The 24042-nt window shown below is 48.5% G+C and overlaps 1 long non-coding RNA gene across 1 annotated transcript; it reads left to right on the forward strand.

Annotated features, from left to right (window-relative positions):
- Positions 1-7693: 7693 nt before the first annotated feature.
- Positions 7694-22338, forward strand: LOC129145189 (uncharacterized). Its single transcript, XR_008550382.1, has 3 exons — positions 7694-7889; positions 7965-8075; positions 21192-22338. It is a non-coding gene; the product is annotated as an uncharacterized LOC129145189 (long non-coding RNA).
- The last annotated feature ends 1704 nt before the right edge of the window (positions 22339-24042 follow it).

Raw genomic sequence — 24042 nt, forward strand, 5'->3', positions numbered from 1 at the left:
TTTTTTTAAGATTTATTTATTTATGCATACAAGAGCCTGGGGTGCAGGCCAGAGGTGTGGGAGGATTCACCAGAGACAGAGAGGGGACCAGAACAGGTGGATTTACTGAAATACACTGCTGAGGGGACCAGCAGGCAAGACAGGAGAGGTCTACTGTGCCATGTGGGTAGCTCCCTGGCGGATCAAGCTCGTGCTGCAGTGGCTGCTGATAGCTTCATAGTGTGGATGGTTAACCCTTTGCACCATTAGGGAAGCCCCTTGAATCCAGGATTCTGACTAGAGTCCACATGCTCGCTGCCGCCTCTTTGTAAGTTCAAGAAAAGGAAATTAAAATGCGAACTCTCTATTGAGGGGCTAAAAGATAGGAAACCCATGGAAAGGGGGCAATCTAGAGGCCTCCCTGGTGGCACAAGGAGTTACTTGTGCACTATGAAGTTACTCAGCACTATGAAGCTATCGGCAGCCACTGCAACACAAGTTCGATCCCTGCTGGAGAGCTACAAACATGGTGCAGCAGACCTCTCCTGACTTGCCCGCTGCTCCCCTCAGCAGTGTATTTCAGTCAGTCTGCCTGTTCTGCTCCCTACTCTGTCTCTGGTGAACCCTGCCCCCCACACCTCTGGCCTAGGCATACCCCAGTTCTTATATGCGCAAATAAAAATAAATCTTTTTTAAAAAGGGGGGGAACCTATAAATTAACTGTAAGAAATCACTATTTCCCCAGGGCTTAGGCACAAAGGGAGAAGAGAGTGTCACTGCAGCCAAGAGTCATGGCCACCTGGTGGGGCCCAGGAAACTGGAGGAAGCAGTCAGCCTCCATTCACTGCCAGAGACCACAGAAGTCTGAGGTGAGGGGACACCCTGACTTCTCCCCACCCTGCTCTCTCATTGCCTCTATTTCCCATTGGTCAAACTGATTAAGAAACCAGTGGGCAGGGGAACCTGGGAAATGTAGTATAGGCCCTAAGATGCTGAGCCCACCAGGGAAAGGCAGGCAACAAAGGTGAACAAACAGTAAACGGGCACCGTACTCTGCATGCCATCCCTCCTCCTCTTCAAAAAGCATGGCACAAAAGGGCAACTGCAAAATAAATGGGAATTGAAGATACATACATACCATAGGGGTGAGAATTACGGTCCCTAGTTGGGTTCAGCACCTGAGTCTCAGCACAAAAGTATAACTCAGATATGACTGTGACTGATGGGTGACCTGTGACAACTAAAAAGCTGTGCTGTAACTTCATGACTGAGGGGCACCCAAAGGCCCCAAATCGTTAAGAGATATTCTCTTTTTTTTTAAGATTAATTTTATTTATGCATAGAAGAACTGGGGTGTAGGCCAGAGGTGCCAGGGTGGGGGGTGGTACGGTGAGAAGATTCACCAGAGACAGAGTAGGGAGCAGCGGACAGGACAGGAGAGGTCTGCTGCGCCGTATGTGGGTCAGCTCCCTGCCTGGGGATTGAACTCAGGCTATAGCTGTGATAGCACCAAGATTAACCTGTAGGCCACCAGAGAGATGCTAAGAGATATTCTTTTTTTTTTTTTTAAGGATTTATTTATTTTTATGTAAGAACTGGGGTACAGGTCAGAGGCACAGGGAGGGTGAGAGGATTCACCAGAGACAGACAGGGAGCAGAACAGGCAGACGGACCAAAGGCATTGCTAAGGGGAGCAGCAGGCAAGACAGGAGAGGTCTGCCGTGCCATGTGGGAATCTCCCTAACCAGCAAGGAATTGAACCCACACCGCAGAGGCTACGGACATCTTCACAGGGCTGCGCTCAACCTGCTGCATCACTGGGGAGGCCCCTAAGAGATATTCTTAGAGGGTTTGGCCATACATGTACACAAGGCAAAGAAAGCAGACTCTAAGTGTGAAAGATCTTTTTTTTTTTTAAATTTATTTATTTATGCATACAAGAACTGGGGTACAGGCCAGAGGTGTGGGGGGTTGAAAGAATTCACTGGAGACAGAGTGGGGAACAGAACAGGCAGAACAACTGAAATACACTGCTGAGGGGAGCAGTGGGCGAGACAGGAGAGGTCTGCTGCACCACGTGGGTAGCTCCCTGGCTGGGGATCGAATTCTTGATGCCGTGGCTGCAGATAGCTTCATAGTTGCGTCTTAACCTCTTGTACCACAAGGGAGGCCCTTAGTGTGAAATATCTTTAGCTGGTGTGCAGATAGACAGAAAGAGAAGAAAGGATTTCAAATAACAGATTCCCAATAAAATTTCAAAAATTATCCATCCCCTGTGGGCAAATGCCCAGCCAAATAGGCCAGGCCCAAATCAGGGTGGCTGAGACCCAAGCTTGCCACAAGTCTAAGATGCCTTCTGACAGGTAACCACAAGAAGAGGGGTAGGCAGGGCCCATGGAGCTGGGACAGAAGGAGAGCCTCAGAATTCAAAATGTTTTATGTAATCCACCATGAGGTCAAGATAAAAGCTGCCAGTGGCTCTGCCAAGCACCAGGAGCAGCCTCCCCACGTGTCTCTCCTCTAAGAGTCTCTCTTTCACATAGCTCCCCCTCCTCCTTCACGCCACCTCCATTTATAAGTCCCCCTCCCCTTCCCAGCTGCCTCCCACTCAGTCCAAGGCAACGATGTAAGTGGGGGCAGGGAAATGGCATCCATTCACTGCACTGTGATGTCCTCCCCCTTTCACAGAGATGAATCTGTAACAGGGAAGCAGCAACTGGGCTCCTAATGGAGCCTCCTCCTCTTGGCTTTTGTACATCTGGAAGCTTCTGCAGATGCCTCTGCACAGCTGCATGCACTCCTGCCACAAGAAACCAGCTCTCTTTTTCTTTTTACAAGGAGTGAAAGCAGCCTAAATGGCCACAGCAACTGCTTTGGGTTCTGAGACAAACAGACTCAGCAGCTGCTGAAAATAAGGGGATACGAAGTCCTTTCGCAAAGGCCATTATCTACATCCCAGAGGAGTCCCTTTACTCTCCTTTCCCCTGCAGGCCCCTCATTATATGACCTTGCTGAGTATCTGGGAAGCAGCTGCATCTGCTGCCCTGAAAGCAGGCAGGATCCCGCAAGTGACAACATGAATAAGGGAAAAATAACGAGGCTGGAATCCAAGTGAAGGCGTGAGGTCTCAGCCTGCCCTGCCAGGATGTAGAAGAGAAGGTCTTTGACCCAGAATTCTGCCTCTAGGAATTTAGCACATAGATATTCTTACACAATTGCATACAGACTTGAGGATGAGATTATTGACTGCAGTGTAGATCGTGATTGACGACAATGGGAAAAAATGGCCAATAGGAGGTGACTGAATAAAACAAATCCGGCCTCGCTAGTGGTGCGAGGGGTTAAGTCTCAGCACTAGGAAGCTATTGGCAGCCAATGCAGCACGAGTTTGATCCCCAATCAGCAAGATAACCCACATGGCGCAGCAAACCTCTCCTGTCTCACCCCCTGCTCCCCTCAGCAGTGTATTTCAGTCAGTCCACCTGTTCTATTCCCCACTCTGTCTCTGGTGAATCCTCTCACCCCCACACCTCTGGCCTGTACTCCAATTCTTGTATGCATAAATAAATCTATCTTTAAAAAATAAATAAATTAAGGTATATTTGAACAATGGGACGCCCTGTGCTCTTGCAAGGAACAAGACCCATCTTATCTGTGCTGAAATGGGTCTTCTTCCAGGTAAATTATTAAGTGAAAAATACAAAGTACAGAACAGTTTGTCTTGTATACTCTAGAAGAGGGAAGATGTGTTTTCATGTATATTCATACAAGCATCTTTTGTTATCCAAATCTTGGTTTCTGAATGCAGATGTCAAGGGTTCAGAAAGCAAGGGATGCTACTTTATTGGAAACTTTTGTTTCAGACAACAAATAACAAATAGTTTGTCTAAGAGGTTTATCTGAACTCATTTGGCTCTTGAGTTGGAATAGAGTTTGGAAAACAGAGTTGATGGTAGGGATGCCCGTGGATGTGCTACTCTCATGCCCTTGTGGATGGATTTCTCTGGAAAGATATCCAGGAAATTGGTCAGTGAGGGCTGCTATGGAGACTATTTCAGCCCTAAGGGAATGGGTTAAAGGGAATCTTATTTTTCAGTTTACATATATGTTGTGATTTTAAAACACAGCCTCCAAATTCTTTAAGAGCTGGGGTCTGTGTCCACACCTGATTAATCAGAGCAAGTCTGCATCTGCTTAGGATGGATACAAAGGTGGAAATGTCACTTTAAGGCTAGATTGTAAAAGGTCCGACAGCTACATCTGGCTCTCCTGGCTCAGTGGCTCTGGGATGCTCTTTAACAGATGCCAGCCTCAAATCTGGGAGAAGCCCAAGCCACAGTCATATGGAGTGGCCCACGTAGACACTATGATGCCATCTGAGTTCCAGCCCACAGCTGATATCACATGGCAGCCATGGGAGTGAGCCACCTGGGGACCTCAGCTCCAGTCCAGCAGAACACTCCCCAGGTTACCACATAACACCAGAGACCCACAGTGAGAACCACCCACCTGAACTAAATCAGCACACAGAACTGAGGCAGCAATACATGCCCTAAAGTGCTATGTTTTGGAGTGTGGGGTGTGTGTGAACATTAATTGGAATATACATAATCACAAGTATAACCTATTCAAAATGAAGTGCATCTTCTTTGCATATATAGAAAAGATGGTACCAAATATTAAATGTGCACCATCTCATTTATTCCTCACCAGATACTATATATTTTTTAAAGATTTATTTTATTATGCGTACAAGAACTGGGGTACAGGCCAGAGGTGTGGGGGTGGTAAGAGTATCTACCAGAGTGGGGAACAGAACAGGTGGATTGGCTGAAATACACTGCTGAAGAGAACAGTGGGCGAGACAGGAGAGATCTGCTGTGCCATGTGGGTAGCTCCTTGGATGACCGGGGATCGAACTCGTGCTGCAGAGGCTGTAGACAGCTTCATAGGTTGAGTCTTAACCCCCTGCGCCACCAGGGAGGCCCCAGGTACTATATTGTTTCCATTTCACAGGTAAGAAAACTGAAGTTCCAAGGGGCCCTTTGTTACATGATCACAGTTCCTAAGAGGCAGAAGACAGACAAAGAACTAGGGGACCTCTCAGCCCTACAGCTAACAGTCACTTCCTCCTGGGACCTGTTCTCAGTCCTTGTATGCTGGGCTCCTAACTGCCCTCTGAGAGGGGTTTGGAATAGGTAAGGGGCCAGGCCGACAACACAAAAGAGTGAGGAGGGTCCAGGGGAGTTGCTGGAGCATCCCTGGGAAGGTCAGCTCAGGTGAGCAGATCTATTCTGTTTTAATATTTGCAACTTTTTTTTTTAACTTCGCAGACGAAAGGCAAAACAAAAACAGAAGCCCAGCACTACTGATTTGCCTCCCTGGAGCTAGATCTCCAAGGAGTATTGGGCTCAGACAGCTTGAATTTCAACAGAAGCTCTCTGGGGAGACAGTGCAAATTCTAATTCCCAAAGTCTCCGACCTGGGATTGGAGAGGAGTGGTGAAAAACGAGGTTCCTAGCATCTCCCCCACACCCTTTTCTGCTATCTTGGAGAAGCAGGGCCTCCCCACTGGGAGGGCAGCCCAGACTATGATCTATCAACTGCCATAACCTGCCTGCTTCTGGGGCTGTCAGTGCTCCCTGGAGCTATGGGTCAGAGCAGCTGGGGAACTGGGGAGGCTGAATTTCCATTGCAATGGCATTCCCCCCCCCCACCCCGCAACACCCCACCTTCCACACACACACACACACACACACACACACACACCAGGGACCTCTATCACTCCTACTCACCCCACTGCTTTTTCAAAAGGAATCCTGTCCCTTCTCTCCTCCCTTCCCCCTCCTCAGCCAAGGAAGGGACTGATACAGTCCTTGGCTGTTTTTCTGGGCCTCCTCCCCTATCCCCAAGTCCCTCCTAGGCGTATGGGCCATTCCATCTTCAGCTGCCCAGTCGGTTTTCCTGTGAGATAGCCTGGCAGAGCGTGGCGGAGTGATGGATGAGCTGAGAGTCTCTGGCTGGCAGGCAGGTGGGCAGCCAGCCAGAGTCATGACTCTCACAAGAGAGAGCGTCCACAGGGAGAAACACAGCTACTGGTATGCTCCTGGGGCTCCCTGCTGCCCGGGATGATGTGGGCCCACTCTGGGCAAAGCAGAGAACCACGAGATCCCATGGGTATGGACTGGCACACACAGTCCCTTAGTTCTTGTACATTCTTCCTCTGAAACAGACCCAAGGACAGGAAGACAGCCAGACATCTGGCGATCAGTCCAGGTGATTATAATTTGTTCATTCATTCATTCATTCATTCATGTACTCTGAAAGTCTACTACAGCCATGTTGGGGCACAACGTAAATCATCCAAAACCCCTCTGGGTTCTTCTGGGCTGACAATCAAACAAGAATCAGACAGACTAATAAGAGAAAAAGTCAAAGACATTTAATAACATCTGTACCTCCTGTCTACACCCACATGGCTTCAGATGCCATCTTAAATAGTAGCTAAGACAGGGGAGGAAAGGGAAGTTCAGCTAAAGAGGTTAAGGTAGACACAACAAAGAAAGGCATGCAGATTGATGTTCTGCCTTCACCATTGAAAAGTTAAAGAGGGCCTCCCCGGTGGTACAGCGGTTGAGCGCTGGGTTGCGAAGCTGCCCGCGGCCTCTGCGGCACCAGTTCGATCCCCGGCTGCTTCCCGGCCACCGGAGGAGGGTCCCACATGGCGCGCAGACCTCTCCTGCCGCCCGCTGCTCCCCTCAGCAGTGTGCTTCGGTCCTTCTGCCTATTCTGCTCTCCACTCTGGCTCTGGTGAATTCTCTCACCCTCCCGTGCTTCTGACTGTGCCCAGTGCTTGTATAAACAAAAAACAAACAAATAAATAACATGCCTCTGAAAAAAAAAAAAAGTTAAAGAGACTGGGTCTTCACAGTACAGTGAGAGATGCCCTCAGAATGTAAATGTCTTTCAAAAACAACCTCCACCCAGCCTTCAGAGCCCCTCCCATGAAATCAACCTTTTTGCCAAAGACATATTTTGGGGTGGCAGCTTTTTGCTTCCCCACAGCATTAATACATCATCGTAATTCCCGTGTGGTCTTGGAAGGCAGGCAGTTTGAGCCCAGACTCCATAACTTTCTAGCTGTGTGACCTTGGGCAGATAACTTCATCTCTCTGAGCTGCAGCTTAGCTCTCTCAGGGTCGCTGCTGTGAGATTCAGATAATACATGTAAATCACTTAGACCAGAGCCTGACATATAAGAGATCAGAAAATTCTTTCCTTCATTTAACAACCAATAACTAAGGACTTCTGATGTGCCATGTTCTGGGGTGACAACCACAAGCAAGGCAGAGAGGACCCCAGTTCTGCAGTTTACCTTTAAGAGAAGACTGACAATAAATAACTGGATGAACAAAAACTGAAATACCAGGTAGGAGGGGTGAATAATGGTGGGTAATGTTAGGGAAAGGTCAGCGAAGCATGAAGATCACTCCAGGAGATGACACTGGAATTGAGTTTGGATGAGGAAAAACAGCCCAAGTGTAAATCTGAGGAAACAGCATAGTAGGCAGAGGGAATAGAACATTAAGTCCTGGGGCAGGAACAAACCTTGCAATAACAATCAGGAAAAGGAGAGGCCACAGAGAAAAAGAGAGGCAGAGAGAGTAAGAAACATTAGGGGAGGTACCATGCACCCTGCCCCAATAATACGCGGCTGCCTTAGACTACAGGGCCCGGGGTACTACTGGGAGTGAGGGGCAGAGCTGAGCAGCTAAGTGAAGCTGCATAATGTGGAAGGCAGGTGTTCTCTGGGGAAGAGGAGAGCTCTTGTTCCTACAGACTTGCATCCTCATGCCGCAGGGGAGGAGACATGGAAGCAGAGAGAGCTGGGAAGCCGACAACAGCAGCAGGTACAGTGATGTGGTATTTCCTTTTGCCTCAGCTGTCTGGGCCCTGCTCCAGAGCCCTTTTCCTATGTGTTACAGGGAAGAGTTGGAGTGTAAGACTGAGTTGTAGAGGTGACGGTATTCACCAGAGACAGAATGGAGGAGAGAAAAGGGAGATTTATTGAAATACGCTGCTGAGAGGAGCAGCAGGTAAGGAGAGTTCCTCTGTGCTGGGAGAGGGGCTGAGGCTCTTTTTATATTTCAGGCACCCGGTGACTGGCTAGGATATCTGGCCTTGGGCAAGTCAGGAGTCATGATTTAGATTATCAGCTTAATGGCCCAGTTCCCAGGGCAGTTCCATCCACTCCTCTTAACCATTTAAGCCTCCCAAACTTACTTGCTGGGCAAGGAGTGGGACTTAGGTTTTTTTTTTTTTTAAAGATTTATTTATTTATGCATACAAAAGCTGGGGTATAGGCCAGAGATGCGGGGTGGGGAGGCGGGGTGAGAGGATTCACCAGAGAGTGGGGTACAGAATAGGCAGACTGACTAAATACACTGCTGAGGAGAGCAGCAGGAGAGTCAGGAGAGGTCTGCTGCGCCATGTGGGTAGCTAGCTCCCTGGCCGGCCAGGGGATTGAACTCGTGCTGCAGAGGTTGAGGATTTCTTTATAGTGTGGTGCTTAACCCCTTGCGCCACCAGGGAGGGCCAGGGACTTAGTTTTTAACATTGGTAATGATATGTAATACTGTGGTTTCCTGTCAAAAGGTGCTTTAGGCTTATGGCAACCTTTCAGCTTCAGCGACCCTGCCTCATGCTAACCCTGTTTGGCTGGTGTAAGGGCAGGTGTAAGGGCAGGAAATGACCACAGTGCAGATTTTCTCATCCAGCAGACCTGGTAAAGGAGGAGTCAGAGTCCTCAGTGGGTTTTTGCAGCTCTTTTATTGGGGTTCACCAGGCATATGGCAGGCAGGGGTGCTGGGGGGCCGGGAGATTGGCAGGCCTCTCAGCCCCCAGCAAATCCTCACTCTATCTGGGCTCTCTGGCGTTCTCTGCTTCTGCTGCTGCTGGCGTCCCCGTGACGCCGCCCTTAAAAAGCACAGTCTTAGCCCAAGTGAATCCCATCTACCTATGCCCACACCCTATTCCAGGTGCCCGCCATCAGGCATGCATTCAGGACCGCAAAGATCCATCATCTATCCTGATGGCGGGAGGGCAGAAAAGCCTGACATTTTTCCTTAGCCTACAGTCCACCCCCTCAGGGTTTTCTGCCATATAATCCACACATACACAACTTTGTTTCTTAGGAAACACAAACAATGCAGCCATGGCCCACAAAAGCAAATACATCACAATATAACAAAATACAACAGAACACAAATAAGTCCAGGCAGGGCCACAACCTAGTGCAAAAGACAATTATTGGTACCAGCAGATGAGCCACCACATCTGCTGCCGAAGGCACTGCTCATACGAGGGAGGGGAATCACTCACAGCATCTACTGTAACACACCAGGTGCCGTCAGCCTTCCTGGCCTTCTCTGGCTGCAGTCTCGGCTACAAGCCACACACAGCATCCACCCCCAGGATGCACTCACTCTGGGACTGGCAATTCTATACTGTTGGGGGTAATAGTCAACCCTCAGGGTTTCTGTCTGCAGTTGCTCCAACACTCGGCCTTCATAGCCACCAATGCGACTCGCAGACCCCTGCACTCAAGCCAACCCACTGCACAAGCACATGGGTCGGGGATCCAAACTCTACATGTGTCTTGGGCTCCACCCCAAGTCATGTTCCCCACCCCCAAGGACGGGTTCCTCAGCTCCTCACCCTCACTCAGGAACGAGCAGGGCATCACCCACAGGTGATTTTATGAGACTCACAGGGCTTCAGCATACTCAGGCTGCTTAACAGCCACTCAGGGCTTCTCAACTTAGCATCAGGACCAGCTTTTGCCTTCTCAGTTGGCTTTTCTCCTCCACCTGGCTGCTGGGCATACACAGGCTGCTTTTGGCCATCAAGACCCACTGGCCATCCCCAGGTTCCCATCTCCTGGGGTTTACAAACAAAACTGTTCCACCCACAGGGTCCCAAAACATATCAACCTGCAAGGTCCTCCGCCTTCTGGCGGGATTGTCAATCCAAGTTTAATTGTCAGTCCATCAGTCCAAGTCTCTTGGCCTCTCCCTGAATGAGCACTGGCAAGCTCCAAATCTTGGTCCTCTCTTTGCCGATGATTCTTGCTGCCTCAGGGGTCTTTGGCTGGTCCTGTCGGGTGTCGTTGGCTGGTTCTCTTGGGCATCTCCTTCTCCTCCTCCGGGCGAGGTCTTATCCCGTAGATCCTGGACATTGTCCATCTCCTGGGTCACCATGATGCCTCCGGCGTCGTCACAGGCAGTCTTTTACTCCTTAGTCCCTCCAGGTCTTCGGAGGGCTCCATACTCGTCTGCATGGATCATCTTGCCGACTTACGCCAATTGTAGGGGCAGAACTGGACATGGTGCAGGTTTTCTGATCCCATGCAGACTGGGTAAAGGAGGAGTCAGAGTCCTCAGTGGTTTTTTGCAGGTCTTTTATTGGGGTTCACCAGGCATATGGCATGCAGGGGTGCTGGGGGGCCGGGAGGCTGGCAGGCCTCCCAGCCCCCAGCAAATCCTCACTCTATCTGGGCTCTCTGGCGTTCTCTGCTTCTGCTGCTGCTTCTCAGCTTCTCTCTCGGCTTCTCTTTCGGCTTCTGCTGTTGCTGGCGTCCCCATTACGCCGCCCTTAAAAGCCCAGTCTCAGCCCAGGTGAATCCCATCTACCTATGCCCACACCCTACTCCAGGTGCCCGCCATCAGGCATGCATTCAGGACAAGGATCCATCATCTATCCTGATGGCGAGAGGGCAGAAAAGCCTGACATTTTTCCTTACCCTACAGCAGGACTGACCACTGAGCAGGTTATCTAATCCAGCAGACGGGGTAAAGGAGGAGTCAGAGTCCTCAGTGGTTTTTGCAGCTCTTTTATTGGGATTTACCCCGTAGAAAGCAGGCAGGGGTGTTGGGGGGCCGGGAGGCTGGCAGGCCTCACAGCCCCCAGCAAGTCTTTTTTTTTTTTTAAGATTTATTTATGTATTTATACAAGCACTGGGTACAGTCAGAAGCGCAGGAGGGTGAGAGAATTCACCAGAGCCAGAGCGGGGAGTAGAGCAGGCAGAAGGACCGAAGTACACTGCTGAGGGGAGCAGCGGGCGGCAGGAGAGGTCTGCGCGCCATGTGGGACCCTCCTCCAGTGGCCGGGGAGCAGCCGGGGATGGAACCGGCGCTGCAGAGGCTGCGGGCAGCTTCGCAACCCAGCGCTCCACCGCTGCGCCACCAGGGAGGCCCCCCAGCAAGTCTTTACTCTATCTGGGCTCTCCGGTGATCTCTCTCTCTCGGCTTCTGCTGCTTCTTTCTCAACTTCTCTTTTGGCTTCTACTGGGGTCCCCATGACGCCGCCCTTAAAAAAAAAGCACAGTCTTAGCCCAGGTGAATCCCATCTTCCTATGCCCACAGCCTACTCCAGGTGCCCGCCATCAGGCATGCATTCAAGACCGCAAGGATCCATCATCCATCCTGATGGCAGGGGGGCAGAAAAGCCTGACATTTTTCCTTACCCTACAGCTGGGCATTTATCTATAAGGGGACAAGTAATCTTGGGTATTTTATTGAGACATAAATACCCTCTCTTCTCTCTCTGTGCACACTAATTCTATTAAAAAACTTTCACACTGAGAGCTTGGTCTGTCTTTATGTGAAGGATGACAGAACCCTATTTTGGAATATGCAAGTTTGAGGGTCCCTGGGTAACCTTTGGTAGCACATACTAACAGACTGACACACAGAGAGAGAGATAGAGGTAGAGAGTGAGGCCAGTGTAGCTAAAACAGCAGAGAGGTACGTTAAGATAAGCTCGGAGACCTGGACTAGACCAGAATAGCAAGGATTCCTAGGATGGGATTTTATTTTAAGCACAGTGGGAAGTAACTGCCTTTTTGTTTTATTTTTTGGTCTACATAGTTTAAAAAAAAAACCACAACAACACTCAAAGCTGGTTGCCAGCATTTTAAACTGGGAAATTGCATGTGGAAGAAGGAGGATGAGTTGGGCAGCTCCCGGGTACCTTGGACCAAGACCGGAGACAAAGTATATTGGGGATGATTTGAGAGGCAGCGGGGACAGGTCTTTTGCTGCACACCAGGAGGGAAATCTAAATCAAAGTGTCCACGAGGATGCCTATGTTTTTCCTTTAAGCCACTGGCTGGATGGTGGTGCCATCTGCTGAGATGGGGCTGATGGGGGCGGGCTTTGGCAGCTCTTAAGGATGGTACATATTTTTCCTTCTGCCAGGAGTTGCTTACAGGAGGTGGTCTCTGTCCTTAAGAACTCCTTATTTGGGGTCCTCCCTGGTGGCACAGGGGTTAAGTCTCAGCACTATCAAGCTATCGCCAGCCACTGCCACATGAGTTGATCCTTGGCCAGGGAGGTGACCCACATGGCGCAGCAGACCTCTCCTGTCTCACCTGCTGCTCCCCTCAGCAGTGTATTTCGTCAGTCTGCCTGTTCTGTTCCCTGCTCTGTCTCTGGTGAATCCTCTCATCCTCCCACACATTTGGCCTGTACCCTGGTTCTTGTATAAATAAATAAATAAATAAATCTTTAAAAAAAGGAAAAGAAATAAAAAAAAATAAAAAGAAATAAAACTTAATAAATAAATAAATAAATAAATAAATCTTGGGCCTCCCTGGTGACGCAAGGGGTTAAGACACAACCTATGAAGCTATCCGCAGTCACTGCAGCACAAGTTCAATCCCTGGCCAGGGAGCAAACCACATGGCACAGCAGACCTCTCCTGACTTGCCCACTGCTCCTCAGCAGTATATTTTACTCAGTCTGCCTGTTCTGCTCCCCACTCTGTCTCTGGTGAATCCTCTCACACCTCTGACCTGTACCCCAGTTCTTGTATGCATAAATAAATAAATCTTTTAAAAAAATGAATCTTAAAAAAAGAACTTGTTGTTTGGTCAAGGAGTCAGAGAAATGAGCAGGCAGTGACAAATTGGTAGCTGTGTTAGGGGGAAAGGATGTCCTGCGCTAATCCCATGCAGGCTTTGTGGACTCCACCCCCACTCCAGACCAAAGCCATCAGGACATTGGGAAAGACAAATCCCGTCACCACCAAAGGGAAGGTGGCTGGGACCTGAGGGTGGAGTTGAGCAGCCAGGTTGGGTATAAAAACCAAACACGTGGGCCTTGGGGGTTCTTGCTCTGTCACTCGCCTCCTGGCTTCAACGCTCCTGGCTGGCGGCCAGCTCTCAGAGTGCCATTTGGGATTCCAGATTGGTGGATCTGGTAGGACGCATTTAAAACTTTGTCTCCCACTTTTCCCCCTGAGCTGTACATTTCCTCACTTGCCCTTCCCTTGTAAATAAACCTTTTATCAACCTTTCGTGTGTGCCTGCAGTAGAGTATAAATAAGTCCCTTTAAGCGCGCAGGTGAGAACCCACAGTCAGGCACCCCGTTTTGTATCAGGGCTGCCCTGTAACAGCTGCTGTGACAGGGAAGACAGAGTGTTAGGGGGAAAGGATGTCCTGAGCTAATTCCATACAGGCTTTTTTTTAAAAAAAAATATTTTATTTTATATAATACTTACATCATTTTTCATCTTTGTACAATGTATGATTATCATTTTGGTTAATATCCCCATACAATTGCACTCCCCTCCCCCTTATTTTGACTCTAGTTCTTCCTCTCCCAGCCCCTGGACTCCACCCCCCTCTCCAGACCAAAGCCATCAGGACATTGGGAAAGACAAATCCCATCACCACCAAAGGGAGGGTTGCTGGGACCTGAGGGTGGAGTTAAGCAGCCAGGTTGGGTACAAAACCAGACACGTGGGCCTTGGGGGCTCTCTTGGCTTCACGGCTCTTGGCTCACCGCCAGCTCTCAGTGCCATTTGGGATTCCAGGTCGGCGGAACGTAGGACGTATTTAAGGCTTTATCTCCCTCTTTTCTCCCTGAGTTGTACAATTTCCTCAATTCCCCTTTCCCTTGTAAACAAACCTTTTATTAACCTTTGTGTGTGCCTGCAGTTAAGTATTAATAAATCCCTTTTGAGTGCGCGGGTAGGACCCACAGTCAGGCAACACGTTTTATATCGGAGTTGCCCTGTAACAAAAGGAACAACTACCCACACACAATAGAAAGGTCCCAGCTCCCCCAGAAAGGAATCCTGGCAGCTCTACTCCAGCCTGTCTCCAGCAGCCCCATGCCCACCCGCCATTGTCCCCAGCCCAGTCTCTTTGCTCCTCTGACAAGCCATTTTCTTAAACACCTCTGAGTTGTATACTCTGTTGCCTGTTCCAAGAGTGCCCCCTCCACCTTAAGTCTCAACTCAGTTTCTGGCCCCCATGTTCACCCCAACTGAAATTCTTTACTTTTTGTGAAACTGCTTAAAATTGGCTGTCTCCTCCCATAAGAATCTGCAAGCTCCTGAGGAATAGGGATGGTGCAGGTTCTGTTCACTCCTGATCCCAAACCCTGGGCACAGCCTGGCACCTGGTTAGTGCTCTGTCAGTATGGGTTAAAGGAATAAATGAAGGACTGAACCAGTAAATGACGTCAAGGTCTAAAAATTAAATTGAGTTAGACAAAGGGCTGAGAGCTAAGGCTGTTCCACACATAGGGAGGGAATGGCTTGCACAAAGGCCAGGAAGTGAGAGGACAGGAGGACAGGGCAGAGCAAACAAATTATTAAGGGGAAAGAATGTCCTGAGCAAACCCCATACAGACTTTGTTGGACTCCACCCCCACTCCATCAAGACACTGGGAACTACAAATTTCATGATCACCAAAGGGAAGCTTGCGAGGACCTGAGGGCAGAGTTAAGCAACTATGTTCTCTGAGTATTTAACCGGCTGTGTGTGTGGTGGTGGTGGGGGGGGTCACTCTCTTGGCCATGCGGCACACTCAGTTTTTCACCAGCTCTGCAGGTCTCTGGGATTCCAGGTCAGCAGAATGGGTAGGACCAATTAACGAAATTATCTCCCCCTTTTTCTCCCTGAGTTATTCATTTCCCCATTTCCCCTTCCCTTGTAAATAAACCTTTTAGCAACCTTTTGTGTGTGTCTTCAGTTTAGCATTAATAAGTCCCTTTAAGTGTGCGGGTGAGGACTCACAGTCAGGCAACCCGTTTTATATCGGGGTTGCTCTGTAACAAAAGGACTTGTCACCAGGGAACAAGAAGAACCCTGCCCCCCACCCCCATGCCCCTAATAATCATGTCCCTCTGAGCTTTGCTTGCTTATAGGACCAAGGCAGGATGCTAGTAACCTCAGGACCAGACCAAACCAGTCACCCCCAAGACAGCAATGGGGTGGCTTGTGCAAAATGTGAGAGACATGCGCAAAGGTGCCAAGTTCAAAAAGAAGTCTCTGCGCATGACCACTGGAACCCTACACCAGAGCTGTGAAGCACATCCCTTCCTCATAAAGGACACTACATTTCCTGGCTCAGGAAGAAGGTATCTTTTGAGCTTGAGTTTAGTCCTTCTTTATTCTTTGATCAGTGAACAAATTTTCCACCAGCTGTGCCAAACCCAGTTTTTGTTTTATTGGCATGAAAGCTTCTAAACAGGGAAAGAACTCCAGGGGCTTAGCCCTAAGTGCCGGCAACAGACCAGGAAGTCTGATGATCTAGAGGCCCTCTGAGCCCGCAGGCAGCACTGAAGCCTCCTACTCTCCCCCATGCAGCAGGGCTCAGAGCCTGGGAGCTCCTGGGTGGGACCGTGCCTCATTCACACACCTCCTCTTCCACACATTAAGACACTCCAGAGCTTTCAGACTTTGAATGATGCTGAAATGAATTTTGCCCCTCAGTTGCAAAAGTGACAGGATTTGATAGTTTCAGAACATTAACTCCAGCACAGCCTTTACAGCCCCACCTGCCTTTGATTACAAATGAGGAAACTGAGCCTTAGAGAAAGGAATGGATTTGTGCAAGCTCATACAGCAAGTCAGTGGCAGACCTAGGATGGGAACCCAGCTGTCCTGACTGTGGGTTCAGAGACTCTCCCAGCCCACCCTGACTTCTGTCTTCCCTCCCCAACCTTCTGCCTTCAAGATGTGAGAAACTAGCAGACTGGAGCCCACAGGAAATCCCGTGTGCCTCTCAGCAGGGTGAGAGTGCTGTGTCACAGGGAGGGCAGATGGGGGCCATTAGTGAGCTTGCACTGTGGTTCCATTAGTGACTCTGATTAGCCCCTTAGAAACTGTTATAGGACAGGGAGAGGGGCAGCCCAAACCCCGCAAACCTGCCTATTCTACATGGGTTCTGCCATCCGCCGCATCAACACAAAACATAGGAGACTTTAATGGGAAGGAACTTTAATAAAACTAGGAAACAATACAGGTAAGGCAAAGAGTCTAGTTTCTAAATGAAGCATCCAGAGTTACCCGTCCCCTCGTGGGTAAAAGTCCATCCAAATGGGATTGGCCCAGAACAAGGCCCCAAAGCCTGCCACAAGTCTAAAGCATCTTCCAGTGGGGACCCACAGAAAAGGGTCACAAACAACTGGACAAGCCCGGAAGGAAAAGAGCAAAATCAACATCAAGATAAAAGCTGCCATTGTCACCTCCCCACGGGTCTCACCCACATCTGTGTCACCTAGTCCACGACCAAAAGACAAGCGCAGTTTCTTCACGTGTCTCTAGGCTCCATGCGCCTCCTCCAGGTCTCCTGGCTCCATCCTGCTTCCTTCCTCAGTCTCCTCTGCAGCTTCTCCTCTTCCTGCTCAGCTCCACCCTCCCTTGGGTGGGGCAGGGAACCTCCCCCTTTCCTGGGACCACCCTGTTACAAAACCACTGGAAGTGGAAGCACAGGGACCCCTGAAGGGATGAGCTGCAAAGTAAACCAGCTTTGGTGAAGTCAAGGTGTTATGAGGAAAGGATGTCCTGAGCTAATTCCATGCAGGCTTTGTGGACCCCACCCCCACTCCAGACCAAAGCCATCAAGACATTGGGAAAGAAATCCCATCACCACCAAAGGGAAGGTGGCTGGGACCTGAGGGTGGAGTTCAGCAGCCAGGTTTGGTATAAAAACCAAACATGTGGGCCTGGGGGGGGCTCACTCTCTTGCTCGCCTCCTGGCTTCAAGGCTCCTGGCTTGCGGCCAGCTCTCAGAGTGCCATTTGGGATTCCAGATCTGCGGATCTGGTAGGACGCATTTAAAACTTTGTCTCCCACTTTTCTCCCTGAGTTGTACATTTCCTCATTTGCCCTTCCCTTGTAAATAAACCTTTTATTAACCTTTCTTGTGTGCCTGCAGTATAGATAAGTCCTTTTAAGTGCGCGGGTGAGGACCCACAGTCAGGTACCCCGTTTTGTATCAGGGCTGCCCTATAACAAAGGGAGCAAAGCTGGAGACAGGGAAAAACCACCTTTCCTCTTTCCTTGGAACAAAGGCCTCCTTAGGAGGGTGTGCCAGGTAGTATACGGGAAGAAAGGTAGGATTCAGGGCACAAGGGAAGTGTGAAACTGAACAAAGAGAGAGAAGGAAGTTGTTTGCATCACACAGGGAGAAGCCAGGGCCCCTGCCCCCAAGTACATTAAAGGATTTGTGTAGGTGGCAGGAATTATGCTAAAAACCACTTGTTGGGAGATGTTGCACCACTTGCTTTACATACTTCATCTTATTTTATTCTCATAGCAACCCCAGGAGGTAGAAAGTATTACCCCAGTTTGCATGGCAAAACAGGCTCAGAGTAGTTGAGTAATTTGCCCAAAGTCACACAGCTAATACAGAGAAAAGCCAAGAATTGGACCCAGGCAGACTAACAGTCCAATTCTCATCTCTGTCATCACGTTATGCGCTGAGCAGCAGAAACGGAACCAACTGACAAATGCTGTCTGCAGAGCTCTTCATGCAGGTCATGCCTTTTATTCGAAGCAGTGGAAGACCATATTATCACCCTATTTTACAGGAGTAAAACCCAAGGCACTGTCAGGCTGAGAACCTAAGGTCACTCACAAGTATGTCAGAAGGATGCAAACCAGCTTATGTCACCCCCAAAGCCAAGGCTCTGGTCCATTGCATTACATGAGGTGTGACCACCCCACCTACAGTAACAGAGTAACATTGTCAGGGCACAGAACTGTGTTGACTTCGCTGCATGGCATCTACATTCACCCATTTACTTTTCAACTTTTCATTCACCTGTTCAGCAAACACAATATTGAGTGCCTGCTAAGTCAGCTTACAAGACCACTGGGATCTGCTGTGGGGATGAATTGGGTATAGGTCAGAGATATGGGGGTAAAAGAATTTACCAGAGCAGAGAACAGAACAGGCAGATCTTATTACTGCTAAGAGTAGCCACAGGCATAAAGGAAAGATCTGCCACCTGAGTGCAGAATGAAGGTCACGAGGGTCTATTCACCTGGCATCATTGACTGGTTAGGGTGACTAGTCTTGGGTGTGTCCTGACTAATGATCTGAATTAGCATAAGGGATCATCCACTCTTCATATCATCAGCTTAATGTCCAGGTTCCCAGAGCAGTCCCATCCACTCCCTTTATCCATTCAAGACTCCCAAACTTGCCTGGTAGGTAAGGAATGGGGGCCTAGGTTTTAAATTTAGTAATGATACCATGACAGGATCCCAGCACTTCTGCAGCATCCATTCTACTTGGTGTCATAAGGAGCACTGGTGCCTTGGCCTTGTAACAGGGTGGTCCCCAGGAAAGGGGGAGGTTCCCTGCCCCTCCCAAGGGAGGGTGGAGCTGAGCAGGAAGAGGAGAAGCTGCAGAAGAGACTGAGGAAGGAAGCAGGATGGAGCCAGGAGACCTGGAGGAGGCACATGGAGCCTAGAGACACGTGAAGAAAATGTGCTTGTCTTTTGGTCGTGGACTAGGTGACACAAATGTGGGTGAGACCCGTGGGGAGGTGACAATGGCAGCTTTTTTTTTTTTTTTTTTTTTTTTTAATATTAAATTTTATTTTTATATTCCCCCATACAATTGCAAATGCCCCATTCTGACCCCAATCCTTCCCCTCCCGCCCCCCACCCCCCAAAAAGTGTCTCTGGTTCATAGTTTTTTGTTGATTTTGATTTTCACTTTCTTATATTCATTTTCCTGGTCCCTTATTTAAGTTTTCTAGATTCCTGCTATGAGTGAGACCATCCGGTATTTTTCTTTTTCTTTTTGGCTTATTTCGCTGAGCATGATCCCTTCCAGCGCCATCCATGTTGCTGCAAATTGCATGTGTTTATCTTTTTTGAATGCTGAGTAATATTCCATGGTATATATGTACCACATCTTCTTGATCCAGTCATCTATTTTTGGGCATTTGGGTTGTTTCCAAAGCTTAGCTATTGTAAACAGTGCTGCTATAAACATAGGAGTGCAGGTGCTCTTTGGAATTGATGTTTCTGTGTCCTTTGGGTAAATACCTAGGAGTGGAATTGCTGGATCATATGGAAGCTCTATGTTTAGTAGGTCCAGAAATCTCCACACAGCTCTCCATAGTGGTTGGACCAGTTTGCACTCCCACCAACAGTGCACAAGAGTTCCTTTTTCTCCACATCCTCGCCAACATTTGTTGTTGCTAGTTTTTTTAATATGTGCCATTCTCACTGGTGTGAGATGGTATCTCAAGGTAGTTTTGATTTGCATTTCCCTGATTACAAGTGATGTTGAACATTTTTTCATATGTCTGCTGGCCATTTGCATTTCCTCTTCAGAGAAGTTTCTTTTTAGCTCTTCTGCCCATTTTTTGACTGGATTATTTTCTTTGTTGTTGCTGAGTCTCATCAGCTCTTTGCAGATTTTTGTGATCAGTCCTTTATCATTAGTGTTGGGTGCAAAAATGTTCTCCCAGTTGGTGGGGTTTCTCTTTGTTTTTGTTATTGTCTCTTTTGCTGTGCAGAAGCTCTTTAATTTGATGTAGTCCCAGCTGTTTATCTTTCTCTTCACTATCACTGCTTTGGGTGATGTGTCTGTAAAGATGTCTTTGATGTGCAAATCCCGTAGTGTTTCGCCTATATTTCCTTCTATGTATTTTATGGTTTCAGGTCTTATGTCTAGTTCTTTAATCCATTTTGAGTTGATTTTTGTGTATGGTGTGAGGTAGTGGTCAAGCTTCATTCTTTTGCATGTAGCGACCCAGTTTTCCCAGCACCATTTATTGAACAAACTTTCTTTGCTCCAATGCATAGTCTTTGCTCCTTTGTCAAAGATTAGTTGACCATAAATCTGTGGGTTTATTTCTGGATTTTCTATTCGATTCCATTGGTCTGTATGTCTGTTCTTGTTCCAATACCATGCAGTTTTGATGATTATGGCTTTGTAGTAGAGTTTGAAGTCTGGGAGTGTGATGCCTCCATTTCCTTCTTTTTTTTTCAGTAGAGCTTTGGCTATTCGGGGTTTTTGGTGATTCCATATGAATTTCATCAATAATTGTTCTATTTCTTTGAAGAATGGACAATGGCAGCTTTTATCTTGATGTTGATTTTGCTCTTTTCCTTCCGGGCTTGTCCAGTTGTTTGTGACCCTTTTCTGTGGGTCCCCACTGGAAGATGCTTTAGACTTGTAGCAGGCTTTGGGGCCTTGTTCTGGGCCAATCCCATTTGGATGGAGTTTTACCCACGAGGGCACGGGTAACTTTGGGTGCTTCATTTAGAAACTAGATTCTTTGCCTTACCTGTATTGTTTCCTAGTTTTATTAAAGTTCCTTTTCATTAAAGTCTCCTATGTTTTGTGTTGATGCGGCGGATGGCAGAACCCATGTAGAATAGGCAGGTTTGCGGGGCTTGGGCTGCCCCTCTCCCTGTCCTATAACAGCCTGACCACTGGTGTCTTGGCCTGACCTAGAGGAGGCTGTAGGCAGAGTTCACTCTTACAGGCACTGTAGAGGCAAAGACAAGAGCTGGACCAGCCCAGGACAGGACAGCGGCACAGGAACGCTCTATCTGCAACAACAGCTGGAGCCAGAGCTTTAAAAAAGGTAACTCAGAGGCCTCCCTGGTGGCGCAAGGGTTAAGATGCAGCACTATGAAGCTATCCGTAGCCACTGCAGCATGAGTTCCATCTCCGGTCAGGGAGGTAACCAACATGGCATAGCAGACCTCTCCTGCCTCGCTCACTGCTCCCCTCAGCAGTGTATTTCAGTCAGTCTGCCTGTTCTGTTCCCCGCTCTGTCTCTGGTGAATCCTCTCATACCCCCTCCCCCCACCCACCCCACATCTCTGGCCTGCCTGACCCAGCTCTTGTATGCATAAATAAATACGTTTTTTTTTTTTTTAAAGGTAACTCAGGGAGCAGCAGAGGCAGAACTGGAGTGTCAAGGAGTGGCTCCTCTAAATATCCTCAGAAGAAACGCACCCAGAAGAAACAAGCTTGACCACTAAGCCATTATCAAGTGATGAAGACAGGAGACAACACACTTGTGTCCACTGTAGATGTCAAGGTCAACAACAGGCTGTGGCATTCTATGACATTGATATGGCCAAGGTTAAGATGTTACAGGGCAGGGTGAGTGTCTGGTATCATTGCCAAATTTAACAACTAAGCCACCACTCCTTGCCTGGTAGGCAGGGTTGGGAGGCTTAAATGGATAAAGGAAGTGAATGGGACTGCCCTGGAGAACTTGGACCATTAAGCTGATGATCCCTTATGCAAATTCAGATCATCAGTCGGGACCCACATGACACTAGCCACCCTAACCAAATCCATGAATATAGAGACCTGGGATCCTCATGCAGGTCCTCATGCAGGCTGACCACTCCTGCCTGGCCTACTGCTTCCCTTAGCAGTGTATTTCAATAAATCCACCTCTTCTATTTTCCACTCTGTCTCTGGTGAATTCGATCACCCCTGTGTCTCTGGCCTATACCCAGCTCTGTCCCATGACAGTTCTGTCCCCAATTTGCCCACTCTCAATAGGTTTTGCCATCTGCTGCATCAAGACAAAATAAACTCCAGTGTGTTAGACCTTCAATGGAAAGGAACTTGAAAACAATTAGTGTGCCATACAGGAAAGGGGAAGAATATGTTTCCAAATCTAGTACTCCAAGTTAACCATCCCCTTGTGGGTAAATGCCCAGCCAAACAGGGTTGGCCCAAAACAGGGCCACTGAGGCCCAAAAGCTTGGGTTCCTTCCAGCAGGAACCCATAGAAAAGGGTCAGGAACAGCCAGACAAGTCTGGAAGGAAACGAGCAAATTCAAAATCAAACCTGCCATTGTTAACCACCCCATGGGTCTCTCACTCACATCTGTTTCAACCAATCCAAGGCCAAGAAGCAAGTGCAACTTCTTCACATGTCTCTCTGCTCCATGTGCCTCCTCCAGGTCTCTCCTGGCTCTCCACTCTTCTCCTTCACTTCCTCAGTCTCGTCTCCAGCTTCTTTTCTTCCCTGCTCAGCTCCAACCTCCCTTGGGTGGGGCAGGGAAACTGGTACCCTTTCCTGGGGACCACCTTGTTACAAACATAGATCAGACTTGACAGAGAAGGCTTAAGTTCAGCTGGATCCTATGATGCTTTGGATGTTGCCAACAAAATTGGGATCATCTACACTGAACACAGCTGGCTAATTTGAAATATAAATTTTTTCACCATTAAAAAAGTTGTGGCTGGTGGTGGCACAAGGGGGTAAGTCTCAGCATGATGAAGCTATCTGCAGCCACTTCAGCATGAGTTCAATCCCCAGCCAAGAAGCTGACCCATATGGCACAGCAGACCTCTCCTGTGTTGCCCGCTGCTCCCCTCAGCAGTGTATTTCAGTCAGAGCCTGTTCTGCTCCCCACTCTGTCTCTGGTGAATCCTCTCATACCCCACACCTCTGGGCTGCACCCCTGTTCTTGTATGCTTAAATGAATAAATCTTTTTTAAAAAGTTGTGGCTGAAGTATAGTCTTTGAGACAACAAGACAATGGAGGCTATTTTGCTTATCTTACAAGATTTGCATTTTGAAAGTCTGAGGTCTGGAGCACTGCTGCAGTGGGCTAGGTCAGGGGCCCAGAGACAAATATGGTGGAGTTTCAAAGATAAGGAGGCTTAGGCGGATAGATTAGATCTAGGAAGGAGGGATGGGGGTGGGGACTGGTTTCTGACTGGGGCGTTGGCAAGCAGAAGCCTGGGTAAGGAACCCTCCAAGAATTGTATGGGGAAGAGAAAGTATCATGGTGGACTAGGTGAGTGTGAAGGGGATAAAGACCTCTGTCCACAGTGTGGCTGGACACACTGCCCTGGATGCACAAGAAATGGTGTTTGGTTCTGCAGAGATGCTCTGTGCCTCAGATTCCTCATCTGTAAAATGGGTAATAACATGACCTTATAAGAAGTGTTGTAAAGATTAAATGAATTAGGGCCTTCCTGGTGGCGCAGGGGTTAGAGACAACACCATCAAGCTATCACCAGCCACTGCAGCATGAATTTGATACCCTGCTGGCCAGGAACAACCCACATGGCACAGCAGACCTCTCCTGTCTGGCCCGCTGCTCCCCTCAGCAGTGTATTTCAGTAGACCCACCTGTTCTGCTGCCCACTCTGTCTCTGGTGAGTCCTCTCACCCCCCGCATCTCTGGTCTGCACCCCAGTTCTTGTATGCATAAATAAATCTTTTAAAAAAAAAGATTAAATGAATTAATGTGTAAAGCACTTAATATAGTACCAGGTACATGGGGATGTTAACACAGGTTAGTTGATAAATCTATGAATGACTGTCTCTCTCTGCTGTGGTTGATAGAAGTTTTGGGGGAAAAGAGTAGATTTAAAAACTCAAGGACTGTCCGGAGCCGTCCAGAGTATGTGCCGTGTTGCGTATGCGTGCCATGAGTTCGCTTTACCGTTTCGCCTTCGGAGAACCACAGGTTTTTCCTGTAAAGCACATGCGACTGGGAGGTACGGGGGGAGGAGCTACGAGGGTATAAGAGGAGAACGCGGGAGAGAGAGGAGAAGAAAAGAGATTTAAGAGGAGAACCACGAGAGAGGAGAGTACTGCGAGAGGAGCAGAGAGAAGGCCAGGGAAGTAAGAAAGACAGGGAAAAGGAAAAGAGAAGGAAAAGGAAAAATAAAGAAGCAAACGCTAGCGTCAAGTTGTCAAGCCCCTCATTTCAATCCTCAGCCCTTCTCTTTTCGTGCCTCCGAATCCCGCAG

This window comes from Talpa occidentalis, unplaced genomic scaffold (assembly GCF_014898055.3).
Source record: "Talpa occidentalis isolate TD23 unplaced genomic scaffold, MPIMG_talOcc4v2.1 talOcc4.9, whole genome shotgun sequence".
NCBI lineage: Eukaryota > Metazoa > Chordata > Mammalia > Eulipotyphla > Talpidae > Talpa > Talpa occidentalis.